Source organism: Neolamprologus brichardi, unplaced genomic scaffold, assembly GCF_056152115.1.
Source record: "Neolamprologus brichardi isolate AB-2024 unplaced genomic scaffold, ASM5615211v1 NODE_ptg000036l+_length_2141236_cov_1, whole genome shotgun sequence".
NCBI classification, from domain to species: Eukaryota; Metazoa; Chordata; class Actinopteri; order Cichliformes; family Cichlidae; genus Neolamprologus; species Neolamprologus brichardi.
In genome coordinates this window covers 1,666,033-1,684,911 of record NW_028270138.1, presented here as the reverse complement: position 1 = coordinate 1,684,911, position 18,879 = coordinate 1,666,033, and the positions used below count along the sequence as shown (strand labels likewise).

Here is an 18,879-nt window from a genome sequence, read left to right as displayed (position 1 = left end):
CAATACGGCAATGCCATGATGATCCATTTGGCAAAATAAATCCATTGGGTATCCTTGTTGGTCTTCAGACAACAATTCTGACGGCTAAAGAACCAAATGGGACAGGCAAAAAAAAAAAAAAAAAAAAAAAAAAATGAAACAGTCATGAGTCTCTACTTCTCACCTTCCGGTGTTACACTCTCAAGACTCCGGGCGGAACACACGGGTAAATGCAATTCCCATTGCTACATGTGGCTAGCTTAGCGTCAGAGCTCTGCAGGTGTCTCGTGTGTAAATATTAATCACATTGACAGTAAAGGAGGTAAAGGGCTGTGACGTCATCACGTACGCTGCGTCCTCTGTGGACTCTGAGTGAACTCACAAAGTACAAACTATAAGAACACAAACACAAACGTAGCTCAGAGTGGCGGACACACTCGGCCTCGTTGGTCCAGCTGTGAGTCCGTTACCGTGAACTATGGAGTGGCAGATTTGTGCTGGAACTAAGCTGCACACAGCTGATGTTAGCCAGGAAAACATTACACACTGACTTTAATGGAGAGACCGGAAATACAAACATGCACAGTTTGTTGTGTGAAGAAATCAAACATGAGCTGAACAAACAGTAAAGTTCCTAAAGACAAACTGTTAAAGGAGGAAACAAAGCAAACTTACAGTTTCTTCACACACCAACAACAAGCTCCACTCCACACCTGGACACTAAACACGGACACACAGGTGAGCTGCTTCCTGGAAGGAGGCGGGACTCCACCTGAAATTCAGCACAGGTGGGAGGGGCTCAGCTCTGTGTGTGATGATGTGTTAACTTTAAAAAATATGCCGTCTGACTGCTCAGACTGAGTCAGAGTAAAGTTCACATGCTGACGTGTGAAGACATGAAACCTTGTTGTAGCTGCAGGTGTGAACACACTGATCCCAGATCAGCTCTGCTGTATTTGTACATGAACATTTCTGCTGCAAAGCTTCAAATGTTTGGCATGTTTCTCTGTTTCCAGTCTATAGATCCAGTCACACTTTCTTCTTCTTCTTCTTCTTCTTCTTCTTCTTCTTCTACTGTATTGACGGTTGGCAAACAACTGAAGACCAGAGCTGAAACCAACCGTCCAATGAGTGAGCAGCATCAACACCTGAGCTTCAGTTAGAGTGTTATTGAAGATGCTTTATTTCACTGAATGTTTCTTCAAAGCTCATTTCAACCTGTTGAAGTCATGAATGAAAGTGCAGACTGAGAGTGGATCACATGATGTTTTAGGTGTCATGTGACATGTTCAGTATTGTCACACATGTCTAGATTGTCCCTGATATCATAACTGCTCAAACACTGATGATTATATTTGAAGAATTATTACTGATGGCAGCAAAGTTTGAATGAAAAATGGCGGATGTAGCAGGTGGCGGTGCAGACGTAGCTCCGACTTTCAGACGGTCACGATTAAAACCTGAGATATATAAAACAACTGATGGAAGGGTAATTGTAGAGGATGAACTACTTAATTTCCTTGCTGTAAAAATCAAAGGTTTAAGTCAGGATGAAATTGTGTTGTTGGCCACGAACACATTTGAATCCGAGGGGATTGAAGCCTCCAAGAAAGTTTTGTTTGAGCTCTGCCTCACTACCTCACAGCGGACAGCATAAAGACGCCAACAATATTAAACTCTGTCTTAAAGTGCTGAATGAGTGTGGGGAGAATATCCCAAGATTTGTATCTCATCACCTGGATAATTTGCCGCCTGTTACATACTCCAGCATGGATGTGTGTTGTCTACTACGGCGAATGGACCAGCTGTGTGCTGAGGTGGGTGCTTTAAAACATGTAGTTAAACTACAGGCGGATGTCTGCGAGCAAGTCATGACCAATGCTGTGGAGGTCGACCAACGTGTGACTGCTCTTGAGTGTCAGTCTGAGGTGCCGGCTGAGCCTGTTACGCTGAATGCTCAGGGGTCGGGCACCGCTTCCCACTTTCTCCTGGGGAAACACGCAGAGGATCGGTGGGGGAGTTGAAGTAAAGGCGGCCTGCGCGGAAGGCAGGGAGCCGGAGCTTTGGCTGCTTCAAGGACTGGGACAAGCACAGTGTCAGTGTTTTGTCTGGAAATGTTGCTATGTGGTCAAGATCGGGCTCCGACGACAGACTCAGGTCGTAATATGGAAACTACAGCAACAATGGAGGACCCCGTTGAAACAGTGCTTTCTACATGTTCCCCACAATGGTGTAAAGTTGTGAAAAATGGCAAGCCTCGTCACAAGCTGGAGAAGGTTAATTCGGGTTCAGGAATGCATGCTGCTACCACTGGATATAATAAGAGCCCTGGACCTGTATCGATTATCGGCACTGGCGCTGTGAGTGCAATCAGAACTGTGAAAACTAAATTGGTGAACGTGTTTGCCACTAAATTTGCCCTGGATGTAGATGCAGAAACTTTTATGCGGTATTTGAGAGAGAAACTCAAAAGAGATGTGACCTGTCAAAAAATTGCTAGTAAACGTAGCAGGTTCGGCTCTTTCAAGGTTACTGCTGAATGTAATGATGTGGGTGAAATGTACAATCCTGAACTTTGGCCTGAAGGGGCTCTGGTCCGGCGTTTTTATGAACCTCGTAAGCCCGGTACGGTGGTGCCAAGCTCAGGGGATCCAGCAGGGGAGATAACTGCGCCTTCTGGTACCAACGTATCAACAAGAAGATGTCTATTCGGGTATTATCTTACAACTGTCGTGGTCTACGTTTGGGACAGAGTGCAGAGGATAAAGCTCGACGGATTGTTGTGGACAGTCTGCTTGCAGAATGTGACATCTTATGCTTGCAGGAGACATGGTTGTCCAAACAGGACTTGGGAAAACTTAACTGTCTAATTGCAAGTTTTTTGGGAGTGGGGGAATCAACAACTGATCTCAGCACAGCTATAGTCAGAGGCAGAATACCTGGAGGGGTTGCTGTGCTCTGGGACAAAAAAATAGACCCTGTGATAAAGCCCATTAGATTGGATGTAGACTGGTGTATTGGTATACAATATACACAGAACAATAGTAGTTTTATCATTCTTAATATTTATACTCTCTATGAATCTTGTCAAAATGAGCAAGAATACCTCAGTAGGCTGGCTTTTATTAATGCATTTATTTAAGACAACGATACTTACAGCATATATGTTTTGGGTGATTTTAATGCTGATCTCACAGACAGCAGTTCTCGGTTTGCTAACCACTTAACCCACTTTTGTGAAGTTAACAATCTTGTCCTGTCTACCAAAGTGTTACTGGCTGCAGATAGCTATACATACATAGTACATCATGGCTGGACCCCTGTATCTGTACAGCTGATGGACATGCAGCTTTAGCAAACATAACTATTAGGTATGAGGTAACTGTGTTAGACCATATACCTTTTGGTTTTACTGTGAATGTGGAACAAATGCCAGCAACAACTGGAAATAATATTGCTAATATTGCTAACAGTGCAAAATTAGACTGGTCAGCATTTGGTGAAGATGATTTCTTAGCTTATCATAGTAATACCGATATACATATGAACAACATTTCTTTGCCCAAAGAAGCTATTTTGTGCAAGGATGTCAACTGTAAGAATGTTGTGCATAAACATTTACTCTGCTCCATGTACGAAGATACAGTGACTGCTCTGTATCAAAGTGGTACACTGCTTGATAAACAACATAAGCATAAGAAACCTTTTTTTTTTTTTTTTTTTTTTTTTTTTTTTTCTTTTGCCTGTCCCGTTTGGCTCTTTTGCCATCAGAATTATTGTCTAAAGGCGAAGAAAGATGCCCAACGGATTTTCTTTACCAAATTGACCATCCCAGCTTTGCCGTAATGGTCCATTTGATTCACCTTTTATTCTTTATTTTATTTTCACTTGCTGAATACGGGACAGACTTGACTGGGGGAAAGAAAAGGGAGAAAGAAAGAGGGAAAGAAAAACAGTTGAGAAGAGGGACGGGGGAGGAGGGCAAAAAACAGAATAAGCAAAAAAAAAAAAAGAAAAAAAAAATACATGTATCGATCACCTGGATCACCTGTTGAGAAAGAAAAAAGAAAACAAGCAGAAGAAAACGAGAGTAATACAATAAACAACATCACAATGATATATGGGAATATGACAGTAAATACTAAATATTAAACATTATTGTGCAGCACGTAAGATCGACAGCACAGTGTGCATTGAGGTAGGAGCCAAAAAGGGTGTAGTTTGTGTGTGTGATCACCCGTGTGTACACCTGTGAGCATGGACGCGCTTGTTTTCTTAAAAGGTTCCCTCATGTAATGATCTGCTAGAGGGTGTGGGGGGCCACCGCCCCGTCCTCCAGGGCATGAAGCAGGTATGGAGGAGATCAAAACCCCAGACATCCAGAGGCCCCCAGAACACAAGAGACCAAGGAAGACCAACAGAGGGGCAGCCGTGCCACTGTCCCAGAAAGAGCTGAGGAGAGTCCCAGATGAGGGGTCACCCAGCAGCCACGGAGCAGAAGCCAGGGGGGGTTGCAGCGACGTGCCCGTGAGCTCCGCCGGCAGCCAGCTGTGCCTGAGTGACCGAGCCCCAGGCCGAGAGGCCGGGGGCACCCCACCTCCGAAGTGGCCCAAGCGAGCCCCAGGCTCCAGGCCCCGATAAGCAGCCGCCAAGGAGTGAGCCGGTGTGCACCCGGACGCCCACCCCCGGACACAAAGAACCACCAACGCACCGATGTCTGAGGGAGTCCGCCCCCGGCAGGGGAAGTGGTGGGGGGAGATAGGCCTCCAAACCTTGGAGGGCCTGAGCTGTCCTCAGAGAGGTGGCGTCTGATACCCAACCTGACATATGGACACAGACATACAGGCACACACAGATACAAACATCCATTCCCACCCTCATGCTCTCATATGCACTTACTCCACACTTAACCAACGTGGAGACAGACATAAAGAGACGCTGTACACACAATCACACTCCCCAAGCGTACTCTACAAACCGGGTCTAGGTACCCCTGCCCCTGGGGGGGGGAACTGCACCCAGACCCAGGTTGTGTTACCCTTTTTCCCTGCGGTGGGGAGAAGCAGACCGCCCCGACTCCGCAGCAGCAGGGAGGCCCCACACTCCGGACCCCAGTCGGACGGCCAACTCCTCCTCCTAGCCCCCCTGCTCCAGCAGACCGCAGAGAACGAGGGTGAGAGAAGACTCCTAACCTCCCTCCACCCGCTCATTGTAGTGTTGATGTATGTGTGTTCTAAGGTGCATTTAAAACCCAGGAGGGCATGGAGCTACCTGCCAGAGAGCAGCAGGTAAGCGCATAGTCCCTCCTGCTAGCCCTCAATGTCTACGTGTATTTAAAATTGAGAGGTGGGCAACGACGCCAGGGGTGAGGTGTACACCCTGATGGTAATTGAGATTCCGTGTAGCGTGCCCACCCCCAAGATCCTATATGTATGTGTAATGAGAGTGTGAGTAATGTGAATGTCTAAGTTGCGGGATAAAATTGAGGCAGAGGCAGCCAGAAGGGGACAGAGGGGGGGGTTACCCCCTCTGCACCCTGGTGACACACCCCCACTCCAAGGCCCTGCATGTGTGGGTGGTTGTGGTGGAGCGGGAAGAGGGAGGCAGCTGGAGATGGGGAGGGAAGGAAGGGAGGGGCAATTGACCCCTCCCTGGGGCCAGCTCCCCCGCTGACCCCAGTAGGCACCCCCATACTCCGCGACCCGCCAGGGAAGGGGGGCCCAGGCCCATCCGAACCGGGGCCCAGCGCAGCGGCGCCGCCCGGCCCCACAGAGCCCGGGGCAGTCCACCCAACCCCACCACAGAGAAAACTGCACCCACCCCATCATCCACTCATCTTCCAGACTACATAAGACAATAGACGCCCAGGCTGAGATCTTCCTCCACCTCTCCTGTATCTCCCCCTCTTGCAGAGAGAGTTCCTGAGAGAGGAAAGCTCCTGCAAGATTTGACAACCCCCCCCCCCCACCAGTTGAAGAGCCCCCCAGGTGGCTCGGCGCACCGGCGGCACCCCGCGCCAGTGGCGGGCCCCCATATACCCACCGGCCCACAACCCCGGCAACACACCAACCAGGACCCAGGCCCCCGAGGCCCGGCCAGGGCCCCAGGCCAGAGCCGGAGCGCCCCCAGAACCTCACGCCCGTCCCGGACCCACCCAGGGGCAGCCAGGCTACCAGGTCAGTAACCCCCGTCCGTCAGCACAGACCCTCCCCTAGCCCCGCTGCACGTAGCTACAAGGAAACCGTCACCCAAGAGCCAACAGAGCCCCTAATTGGCCATGACCGCTACCCCGGGTTGAGCCCCCCAAGGAAGATGCTCCCGAGGAACCCCCTGACGCCCTAAGCCTGACCCTACCCCCACACCAATCACAACAGTGAAGGCGAGACCAAAATATGACCCCCCACCCCCACTAGGTGATGGAGCTGATCAGAGGAGCCCAGAGCGATTGATCTGATGTGGTGGCAGAGGCTGTATCAAGACTAATGTAATCTAATAGATAATTTCTATATTGGTTAGAATTAAGATTGTTTTTATTTTTCCAGTTCATGAGGACTGTTTTCTTGGCGATGCATAGGGCAGTGAAAACCATATGGGCTATATTCTTTTCTGAAGTGACATTATCTAAGCTGCCCAACAAACACACTAAGGGGGAAGTTGGAATGTTACATTTCAGACACTTTGATAAGTCTTCACATATCTCGCGCCAAAACTTCTGAACTGGTGGACAGAACCAAAGAGCATGGATATAATTGTCCGGTGAATTGGTTTGGCAGTGTGAGCAGTTGTTGGTAGATGCAAAGCCCATCTTGAACATCCGATGACCTGTATAGTGCACTCTATGTAGTATTTTGTATTGAATTAATTGAAGACTGGGATTTTTGATTAGATGAAAGGTTTTTAAGCAAATCTGAGACCAGAAGTTTTGGTCTAAGTTAACTGATAAATCCGCTTCCCATTTTGCAATAGGAAGTGATATTGATTCATCTATTTTAGAAAGCATTCTGTATATTTTGGATAGTAATTTGGGGGTTTTAAGAGTAAAAAATTGAACCACACTTGGTGGTGTTTGTAGTTCAACTTGACCCGGTTTAAATTTCTTTTTTATTATGGATTTAATTTGTTGATATTCTAAAAATCTTTTCTTGTTGATCCCATATTGTGTAACTAGTCTGTCAAATGAAATAAATTCTGTTCCTTCTAGTATATGTTCTACATATTTGATTCCTTTACCATTCCAATCTGAAAAGTTTATCATATTATTGTTTTGTAATATGTCAGGGTTGTTCCAGATAGGTGTACGTTTGCATGGGATTAATGAAGACTCTGTCAACTTCAGAAACTCCCACCATGCTGTCAGAGAGGAGCTGATGTTGATGCTTTTGAAGCATTCATGTCGTTGGATGTTTGAGCTGATAAATGGTAGATCTGAAATCTCTAGATTATTGCAAAGTGCTTGTTCTACATCTAGCCAAGGTTCATCTAAAAGGGTATGTTTTAGCCATCCTGAGATAAACTGAAGCCTGTTGGCTAAGAAGTAGTGCTTAAAGTTAGGTAGTTCTAATCCTCCTTTATCCTTGGTCTTTTGTAGTGTTTTTAAGCTTATACGTGGGGGCTTATTTTTCCAAAGGAATTTGGACATATATGAATCTAGAGATCTGAACCAATCTTGCGGCGGTTTAGTTGGGATCATTGAGAATAAATAATTTATTTTTGGTAATACCATCATTTTTATAGCAGCAACCCTTCCCATGAGTGATATGGGTAGACATTTCCATCTAGCCAGATCACCTTCTACTTTCTTTAAAAGTGGGGTATGGTTTAATTTAGTTAGATCTGCAAGCTTGGGAGAAATATTAATACCTAAATATTTTATATTTCCCGATTGCAGTGGAGTAGAAGAGGAATTATGGAAGCAGCAATTAATAGGAAGGACTGTAGATTTTGACCAGTTAATTGAGTAATCTGATATTCTTGCAAAAGAGTTTATCAATTCAATCACCCCAGAGATATTGGTTTGTGAATTTTGGAGAAAGAGTAACACATCATCAGCATAAAGGCTGATTTTATGTTCCACGTTCTTGCATTTTATGCCCTTAATTGCTGAATTCTGTCTAATTGCTGCTGCTAGTGGTTCGATAAAAATTGCAAACAGTGAAGGGGAGAGTGGGCATCCCTGCCTGGTGCCCCTCAGGAGACATAAGCTGGAGGATGTCTGGTCATTTGTTCTGACACAAGCTGTTGGGGAATTATATAATATTTTTAACCAGTTGATGAAAGAAGATCCAAAACCAAATTTGTGTAAAGTTGCAAATAGAAATTTCCAGTTAACTCTGTCAAACGCTTTTTCTGCATCTAAGGAAAATATTGTAGTTTCAAGGTTTTTACTGTATGAGTAGTCTATCAAATTAAGTAATCTACGTGTATTTGTTGATGAGTGCCTACCTTTTATGAAACCAGTTTGGTCAGGATGAATTAAGAGGGGGGTTATTTTCTCTAGTCTCTTCGAGAGAGCTTTGCAGATTATTTTGAGGTCTACATTAATAAGGGATATTGGACGATAGCTTGAGGGATATACAGGGTCTTTGCCTGGTTTTAGCAGGAGATTAATGTTTGCAGAATTCATATTTGATGGAAGTCTGCCCTTTTCTTTGATTTCTAACAACGTTCTGTAAAAAACTGGTGCTAGAATCGTCCAGAATTCTTTGTAGAATTCTGCAGGAAAGCCGTCTGGACCTGGAGCCTTATTATTGGACATACTTATCAGGGCTTCCTGGAGTTCACCTGATGTCAGTGGCGAATCCAGTGCCATTGCTTGAGCTTCTAATAATTTTGGGAGAGTTATGTTGTCTAAAAATTGATCAATTTCCTTTTTAGATGGGTTTATTTGTGGTGAATACAACGTTTTATAGAAATCCCTGAAAATGTTGTTTATTTGTTTCGGTTCATATATTGTGTTCCCAGATGAATCTTGAACAGCACATATAGTTGTTTTTTATGTCACTCAGCAGTGAGCTGCTGATCAAAAAATAATCTAGACGAGAGTAGGAGTGATGAACATGTGAAAAAAAAGTATATTCCTTACTGGTGGGGTGAAGGGAGCGCCATGCATCGCAAAGACCAAAGTCGCTCATATACTGTTTGATTATATTTGTGGACTGCCAATTACGCTGAGTTCCTGCTGTATTGAGCCTATCCATTTCTTCATTCAGTCCAAGGTTGAGGTCGCCTCCAAGCACAAGTGTGCCATCTAAGTGTTCAGAGAGTGCACTGAAAAAACCGTGAAAGAATGAGGGATCATCAACATTTGGACCATATACACTTACAATACATAGCTTACAAGCATAAGAAACCTAACATCAGACCTGGCTGGAAAGAACATGTATCCATGTACCATGATGAAGCTCGCAGAGCTTATAAATGTTGGGCCATGGCTGGAAGACCTAAACATGGCCCAGAATTTGAACAGAAAAAATGTGCAAATGCCAGATATAAGTACGCTGTTCGCTTTATAACTAAAAATGAGCAAATGCTGAGAGCAGATTCTTTGGCCTGGAAAATGCTGTGAAATAATAGGACAGATTTTTGGAAAGAGGTGAAAGCTCTTAATAATTGTAAACCATCTCTACCATCAACTGTTGAAGGTGTTTCTGGGGCAGATAACATTGCAGCATTATGGAGACAGCATTACAGTGCGTTGTTTAACTGTATAAAAAGTGAACCATATATGGACAATTCTGACATGAGTAATGACACAATAAGTGTAAGGACATATGAAGTATATGAAGCCATTCATAGGTTATCTAATAATAAAGCTTCACATCACTGCAGAACATTTAAAACATGCTAGTTTAAGGCTAGCTCCTCTTCTAGCACTCTGCTTCACTGGGTTTATGATTCATGGCATATTACCAGACTCAATGTTGTGTATTTTACTGGTACCAGTTATAAAGGACAAAGCTGCAAAAGTGAGCTGTTAGGATAATTACAGGCCGATTGCACTCGCCAGTATTTAATCTAAGGTGTTAGAAAGAATCTTGTTTGACAGAGTTTGTGTGTTCATCTCTTCTCTGGATAATCAGTTTGGCTTCAAACCAAAGCATGGCACTGACATGTTGTTAAGAGATATATTCTAAAACACTTCTTCAGCAGAGAATCAGAGAGGAGAAACACACAGATTTTCTTGCTAGCAAGGGCAGCCTAGAGTGAGACTCAGAGACCCGCCCTGAGGACTTGCCCTGGTCCTTTATTTATACACTTCAGTGGGTGCTTGTGTGGTGTGTGTGTGGTGTGTGTGTGTGTGGTCAGAGTGTGACCCCATAAGTGACTTCCCTAAACCTGCTGGACTGGAAGTCCACCAGTTCATCAAACCAAAACCACTTAGACTGGAAACAGATATAACTACGTTAATCCTACCGTAAAACAATAAAACAAGGTACGAACTTTCCCATGCTCCTAGGATGTGGGGGTGAAAGCCAGAACACCCTGGAATGTTACAGACTTCCTAGGATGAGACATCCTTTCAATAAACACAAATGGTTACATGCAGTATTCTACCATATACAAACTTATATCATTAAAAGATTATACTGACTACTAAGTACAATTTTCCATTGATATTCCCTCCTGTTGTCAGTATAAATTAAAATGAGATCAGTATGTAACAACTTGTACTTTTTCTGTCACATCGTCATTGGTCACACAAAGTCTTCATGTTCCAACAGGTCGGAGTCATTATCATCACTTGTCACGGCTATATATGCAGCAACAGTGGAAAATATTATGCGGTTAATCATGAGTTTTAAACATGGCAGTATACATGTTACAAAGACATAAAATAAAAGTAGAAATATCCCAACTCCGATGAGTAGTCTTTTTAGCACCTGTAACCAGGAGCCAGTATAAAGCCAAGAAAACCATTCACTTGTATCACTTACATAGTCCTGATTTTGGGCCTGCTGGATTTGTCTCAAAGGTGTGCTGGGCATATGAGAGCAGACAAAATAGTCTGTATTTGCCGATTCTGTCTTTGTCCTGTAAAGGTGAGCGTCGTAGTCAAGGTAACCAGGAGGGTCCACCTTCCCATGGCTACGTACAGGTCCGTCACACCCTACTACTTGGTTACTCTAGAGTTGGCCAATGGCTGGAGGTTGAAGTGCGAGCAATTCCCTATGGGCGCCCAATCAGCACTTCCCCCTCGCCACTGAAGCAACCAAGTGAGGGTGAAACTTTCCTCTACTAGTTGATTTCTGTGAAGGAAGTGGAATCCTCTGGGACCTCAACCTTTTTGCAGTTGCTCTGATGTATCCAGGAGGGTCTCTCCGCTATTTTGCAGGCAGTTGGAGTGGTCAGAAGCACTTGAAATGGCCTCTATCAACCCCCATCACCTCGCTTTAGGCCTTCGTCTTGCGATAGGAATACTTATGACTCTTCTACTGTCCATCCTCTGCAGAAAAAACCCCTCTGTGGAAAGGGTGCTGGGTCCAGTTATCTTACTGCTGTTATGATCCCAGCAGTCTTCAGAGTGTCATCGTATGCACAGTACAGTGACACAGCATTAGGTGATGTTCATAGGAAACTGCTGTCATCACCACCATAGCTTCTGGTTCCTGTGCTTTTCACAGAATCATGATGTCATCCTCGGACTCCCTCTGCGCTGTCGATGGAGCTTGGCATGCTCCCCTCATCCTTCAGGTGCCCGTCTGTTGTCCAAAATCTCCTCTGTTGGCCTCTGGAAATCCCCCTTGGCACAGCTCTCATTCCAACGCAGTTTCGTGGTCCTTGCTGTGGCTCCAAAGTCTGATCTCATGATGGGCCCCAACCAGCTTGACCTTTGACCTCAACCACTGCCTGGGCTGTCAGCTATGCCTGGAATGGTTCTCGCTTCTCACTGGGCTTCTGAAGATTTCTCAGGAGATGACTGCTGCACCTGTATTTCCTTGCTAGGAGGAAAAACTTCTATTTGGAGAGCATGTCAACAATCATCAAACCACATTCTTTAGTTCAGTGAACTTCACTTATAGGCCATCAAAGCCTCATCTGAACATGGTTGCACCACTTGCATAGGCTTAATACCCGTTGAATGAACTGGTAATCACACAAATCGCTGCAAAAATCATATAAAACATAGTTTAATGTTAATTCATTGTTTCATGTTAATCCTGGACCCCTCCTCTTGACACATGGATACTCCCATGAGTCAACTCATCAAAACCAGATTCCTGTCTTAAAGAAAAAGGTTAACTAGATCACGTCCCAGGCAACATCAGGGCGTCTCCTCCTCTGGAGCAGCACCACCTCGGACCTATAACCCTGCAAAAAAAGATGTTAGTGTGTTTTGCATATTAAGTTTGCTTAAAAACTGGCTCCGCCAGGAGCCTGCATACACACCATAATGGCCTGGAAAACAAGATCTGGAAGTGAAATCAAACTTCACACTTATAAACAACTATATCATAAGCGTAATAAAGCATTCAACATCAGCAAGACAAGTATCATGTGCAGGTCTTTTCAAATCAGTAAACTACAATTACTTCCATAAACACTGCATCTCTTATTTGTTTTTCTCATGTCACTTGTCCGCTTCTGCTGAATCCCCTACATGTACTCTTAGAAAAACAAACATTAGCAATACACATTGACCATCCCTGTGGTCAGATGCAGGTCGACAGGTTCCAAAGGTGCCATAAAAAGACCATAAAGTTAGCCATCCATAGCTGTGGAAAGAAGTGACACTAGTTTTCAACACAGGAAACACAGTGTAACTGCATCACCAAATCATAACCTATAAACACAGTTTCTTCACACATAAACCCAGAAATCCTGTAGTAGAAAAACATTAACTAGTTGTCCTGGTATAAATCACATGATCAAGTCACATGAAGAACTGTAATGCTGTAGAAAAGAAATGTAAATGTTAGCGCTGCACGGGTGTATACACTCTTTCTCACAGTAATCTCTGTGAGCAACACAAACCCATGAATAACACACCCCTGGTAGATTCACAGACACAGAAAGTGGCATTTAAAAGTTAAATCGGTATGCAACCTCGGATGTTGCTGTCATCTTTCTGCTCCTGTAAAAAGAAACACATAAATTCATCCACCCTTTTGGCCTGTCTAGGTGGAGGTTAACTTTGAGTCGTGGTCAAGTCTTGTCAGGTTTTATCAGTCAGTCAGTTTGTTTTTATTTCCATTCATTCATTCATTCATTCATCCATTCTTTCTTTCTTTGCTGATAGTGGAAACTATCACCGCATTTGATTTCCACCCTCAGCAAAATGACGTCATTTCAAAAAGAAAAAGAAAAACTTTAGGTCGGATTACCTCGCTGAATCCTTTTTAGGCAGGGACTCTCATTTTCTAATTGTCCCAAATAAGTGCCTTTCTCCTGAGCCCATTTTAATGTGGAGAAAGTCACTTGTAACAATTTTCTTGACGACATGTCGTATAGCGCTTTCTGTTCTAATCGTGCAGATCTGCTCAAACAGAGATTATCGAACAAAACTTTCAGTGCACTGTGAAAGTATCAAAATAAAAAGGCCTTGTTAAGTCATGACACAGGCTCCTCATCTCAGCAGGGTAAATCATACCATTAGCATGGTTTATCATACCATCATACTAATTGGCAGGCTCAACTTCACAACAAAAGAAAAATCATCAGCTAGATTCACTCCGAACCAACCATCAGCTGCACAACACACAACATAAGCCTAATATGTTATGAGTTTAATCCCCAAGTCTGTGCCTTTCACTCATTTGGGCCACAGATCCATATTATCCAGTTTTTCTTTTTTCCCGTCATCATAAAACGTGAGACATGTCATCAGCTATTTCACAAAAGACGTTTGTTCTCATGTATTCAGAGTTGTGTATCTAGGTACAGGATTCACTCACACATCAAAGCAGGAAACTCAGTGTTTTAGAGTCTCCACTCTAACAAACTCCAACACATCCCATTCACTCGTGCTAGAATTCAGTCACCTTTCATTAATCTAAAAACGATCAACTAATTTGCATATCAGCTATTAATCCACTAAGATGACAGGACAACAGAAATGCATGTTCAAAATATTATCACAAAAATAGAATTTCCCTCATACAGTAAATTACTTGTGCTGCATCAATCAAGCAGGAAGCATCTCCCAATTTACTATATTAACAACTAAATTCATTGTCTGATCACTGGTTGGTCAAACCAGAATCTTTTTTCCCCACAAAAGTTAAACTGTTGTCCTGCAACCTAGAGAGTCAATTTTTTGCATTGGATAAATTCAGCATTTGATAACAAGTGTCTGTTAAATTCACACTATTTTAACACTGATTAGAGATAACAAGCTAATTTTCATTGCATGTGTGTTTGTGTTATTAGGCAGGTTTAATCAATGTCTGTGGAGCTGCATATCCAGCAGAACATGTTCTTAAAGCTGCCTTTCCTACACATTTCTCTGCTATTATTTAATCATTTTGTAACTGATGTGCTATGAGTCCACTGATCTTTGCATCACTTCTCATCACACTAAGTGACTTGGACAAGATGGTTAACAGACTCACATGCTTAAGATGTTGTCTAATCTTCATGAGTTCTCTTGTATTTGGAAGTGTTAGTAGGGTTAATGCATGTTCTGCTTGTGTGTGTGTGATTTTGTATGTTTCTTTTTGCAGTGTTTCAGACTCCTTCACAATTTCCCACTTAAGCAGTCAGTTTTGTTTTTCCCAGGTTTGCTAACCCAAATTTTGATTTCCCACTTTAAACAGCAGCATTCTCACTTAACTCTCACTGTTGTCCTCTCCCACTTCAACAGTCCAATAGCAGGCAGTTCTCCTTCAGCTTTGTCCTGTGTTTCACTGTCTCTTCTTGCCATTTTCTCCAAAGGTGGCAAATGTCAAACTCCAACAGTCTCCTCAGTTCTCCTCAAACATTCTTTTCACATGCACAGTGAATTTGCAGCTTGTTGGGAACACAGTGCCATTCATCCAATCAGGCAGGATGATGGGTTTGCTCTTCTTCTCTGATGCTGTTTGTCCACACTGCTGCTGCTTGCTGGGACTCTTTTCTCAGGACTTTTCTGCTGTCTCTTTATCTGCCATGTTATTGCTCTTTGGAGCTGCATTCCTTGTCTTCAGGGAGGAGTGAGAGCTCGCTTGTGAGTTTGAGAGACACATGGTGCTGTAAATAAGTTAGCCAGAAACTTGGCCTTAATGTTTCTAATGATGTTAAACTATAACTTTCTTCCGACCGCTGCATGTGGAAATTTGATTCAGGTCTGCTTGTCACCTGAAAGTGACAAACTAAGACATTTTCATTATTATTATCACTGCTTAATCAACACACATCTCTCTCTCTGTTTTTGTGAACTGTCCTTTCTTAAAAGCAGAAAATGAGATTGTAGTTGTTCTTGGCTGATCAACACAAAACCTTTTTCCTATGATTATTTTTCATCTACAATGTAAATTTTGTCTCTTTTTCACTCTTTTTTTTTTTTTACAATAGCTGGTGACCTGCAGAATCACCACTCTCACAATCAGAGGCAATTACTTTTACACAGCGCACAAAAACACTGTGATGTCAGACACATTAACACTCACTTTTTCATCTGCGTACATAAATCATTTGGCCAATGGCATGTGCCACTGTGATCCATAAATATGATCACAAATTTATTGAATTATTTTCAACCCAACAAAACAAATAAACAAAAACATAATGCTGATGCTATGAACACGCTACACACATGAGTCAAGATGCAGGAAAACTGCTCACGGAAACTCTGCACATTCCAGTTATCACAGTTATCATAGTTCTGTTTCCCTCTCTTTGAAGAGTTCTTAGCCAGCTCCTGATCTGATAATGTGTAGCTTGCTCATCAGCTCAGAAGAGACCACAACGCAACCTCACACAGTGGTTGCGTGCTTTGCCCCACAGTGGCAAAGACTTGCACTTTCATATTCAATTCAGCTTCTCCATCATGTAATTTTCAGCTGCTTCATACAGGGTTCAGCATATTAGTTGTTTTCATAGGTGTGCTCTATATCTCAACAATGGCTCATATTAGGATGACAGTTTTTCAAACAGGTCAAGTGCCTCTATACACGGAATTAGTTAAAATATTTACCTATTTTACTTCATATGTCATTGTACTGAATTTGAGCAACCCTAAGCTTAATGCAGATTACTTTCAACAATTATCCACCTCACATCATAACTGACTGAGGTGCCTCTTCATATTAATATTATTTCATCATTAACACCAGTTTACAGGTTGTTATCCTTGCTATTATTAGTATGAATACATTAAAGATAAGTTGTAATTTAGCCTTTTGTTTATGTTTATTTTACTTTATTCCTCTTGTATTTATATCTATTCAGTCGGGTCTGTTTCCAACCCTTTTTAAACTACTTTAAGCTACTTTGATCTCTAATTTTCACTTGGTGATTATTACGTTCTTCCTAGTCTGAACTGCTCTCTTCACCTGAGCTGCTATCCGATTCTGAGTTACTGTCTTTGTTTCTTACAGTCACGTACAAAATGTCCCTCTTTTCCACACCTCCAGCATGTAGTGCTAAAGCCACTGTTTGATGTGTGTGTAGCTCTGCCTCCACCTCTTGCTCTTCCACTATGCATTCCTCTCCCTTTCTTTTGCATTTGTCCTGCTCCGGCTTGTTGTTTTTCTAAACATTTCTCATCAGGTGTTAATTTCGCTTGTTTATTCTCCATTTTCAAAGATTTTGCTGGGCCGTCGCTGGCACGCTTGACTTCAGAGTGGTTTACTGATACGGCCTTCGACTTCACCCTAACGGTGAAGCGGTATCAGTTTTATGAGATGAAACTCAACCGTTCTCCTTTGTCACCAGTACGTGAGCCTCAGCAAAGAAAACAAAAATGGAAGTAGTTCAGTAGCATATTGTGCTGTAAGATCAACTTACTTCCAGACACACACATATAGACATTTGCGCGCTAATTTGTCACGAAGTAATTTCGGCTACCTCTAAAACCTCTAAAAGTCTAATTCAGCTCCTTTCGGCGAACCCAACCTATTTTAATTTCTTTGTCTCAACGTGTTTTCATTTGCCTAAACGTATTTTAATTTGTCACGAAGTAATTTCAGCTACCTCTAAAACTTAAGTCTAATTCAGCTCCTTTCGGCGAACCCAACCTAATTTATCACGTTACCTTTGCCGTTTAAACCTTTGCGGCCGTTTTATATACCAAAATAGTGTTTCTCACCCTCCGACGTCTCACTGGTGGTTCGGATCATCAGACTGAATCCCACCGCCGTGGACCAGACTAAAAACACCGGCCCAGACCTGAATTCAAGTCCTGGGGTTCTCTCCTCGTCTAAGAGGGCTGTCGGCAGGCTTCGGTGCTGGCTTCCCACGGCGTCAGGAATCAGTGCTGGATCTTGGAACAGAGTCACAGATAACAGTTCTGATATTTTCTGCTCCGGCTACGAAGGACCAAATAATGTTAAGAGATATATTCTAAAACACTTCTTCAGCAGAGAATCAGAGAGGAGAAACACACAGATTTTCTTGCTAGCAAGGGCAGCCTAGAGTGAGACTCAGAGACCCGCCCTGAGGACTTGCCCTGGTCCTTTATTTATACACTTCAGTGGGTGCTTGTGTGGTGTGTGTGTGGTGTGTGTGCGTGTGGTCAGAGTGTGACCCCATAAGTGACTTCCCTAAACCTGCTGGACTGGAAGTCCAGCAGTTCATCAAACCAAAACCACTTAGACTGGAAACAGATATTCAATTCAATTCAATTTGAGCAGGGCTGTTCCGGAGCAGGGCTGTTCCTGTCGGTGGCGCTGTCACTTGGTGTTCGCTCGCTCTGTGTATAATCTTCACGTGCTTCATCCGAAGCACACTTTCTGTGTACTCACTACCTAATTTATAGCCAAAGTATTCACTCACTGTCACTCACTGTCTCTGTACTGTTTCGCTAGCTTAGCTCGTAGCCGACCCGTTAGCACCATGGCTACTTCACCTGTCCCTTCTGCACTTTCTTGCTCATTGTGTCAGATGTTTAGTTACTCCTCGGCCTCCTTTAGCGGTAATGATATCTGTAACAAATGTAGCATATTTGCAGCTCTGGAAGCCAGGATTACTGATCTGGAGACTCGGCTTTGCACCTTGCACTCACCCTTAGCTAGCCAGGCCCCTGTAGCTGGTGCAGCCGAAGATAGCGTAGGCCCCGCTAGCTGTTCCCCGGCAGACCCCAAGCAGCTGGGGAAAGGCTGGGTAACGGTGAGGAGGAAGCGTAGTCCTAAACAGAAGCCCCAGGTACACCACCAACCCGTTCATGTGTCTAACCGTTTTTCCCCACTCGGTGACACACCCGCTGGGGGTCAAACTCTGGTAATTGGTGATTCTGTTCTCAGACATGTGAAGCTAGAGACACCGGCAACCATAGTCAATTGTCTTCCAGGGGCCAGAGCAGGCGACATTGAAGGAAATTTAAAACTGCTGGCTAAGGGTAAACGTAAATTCAATAAAATCATAATTCACGTCGGCAGTAATGACACCCGGTTACGCCAATCGGAGGTCACTAAAATCAATATTGAATCGGTGTGCAACTTTGCCAAAACAATGTCGGACTCTGTAGTTTTCTCTGGTCCCCTCCCCAATCAGACCAGGAGTGACATGTTTAGCCGCATGTTCTCCTTAAATTGCTGGCTGTCTGAGTGGTGTCCCAGAAACGATGTGGGCTTCATAGATAATTGGCAAACCTTCTGGAGGAAACCTGGTCTTGTTAGGAGAGATGGCATCCATCCCACTTTGGATGGAGCAGCTCTCATTTCTAGAAATATGGACAAATTTATTAAACCCCTCAAAACATGACTATCCAGAGTTGGGACCAGGAAGCAGAGTTGCAGTCTTACACGCCTCTCTGCAGCTTCTCTC

At 43.6% G+C, this 18,879-nt stretch overlaps 1 pseudogene; it reads left to right on the top strand.

The window, feature by feature from the left end:
* Positions 1–1,375: 1,375 nt before the first annotated feature.
* On the top strand, positions 1,376–11,218 carry LOC148094571 (uncharacterized; annotated as a pseudogene).
* Positions 11,219–18,879: the final 7,661 nt, after the last annotated feature.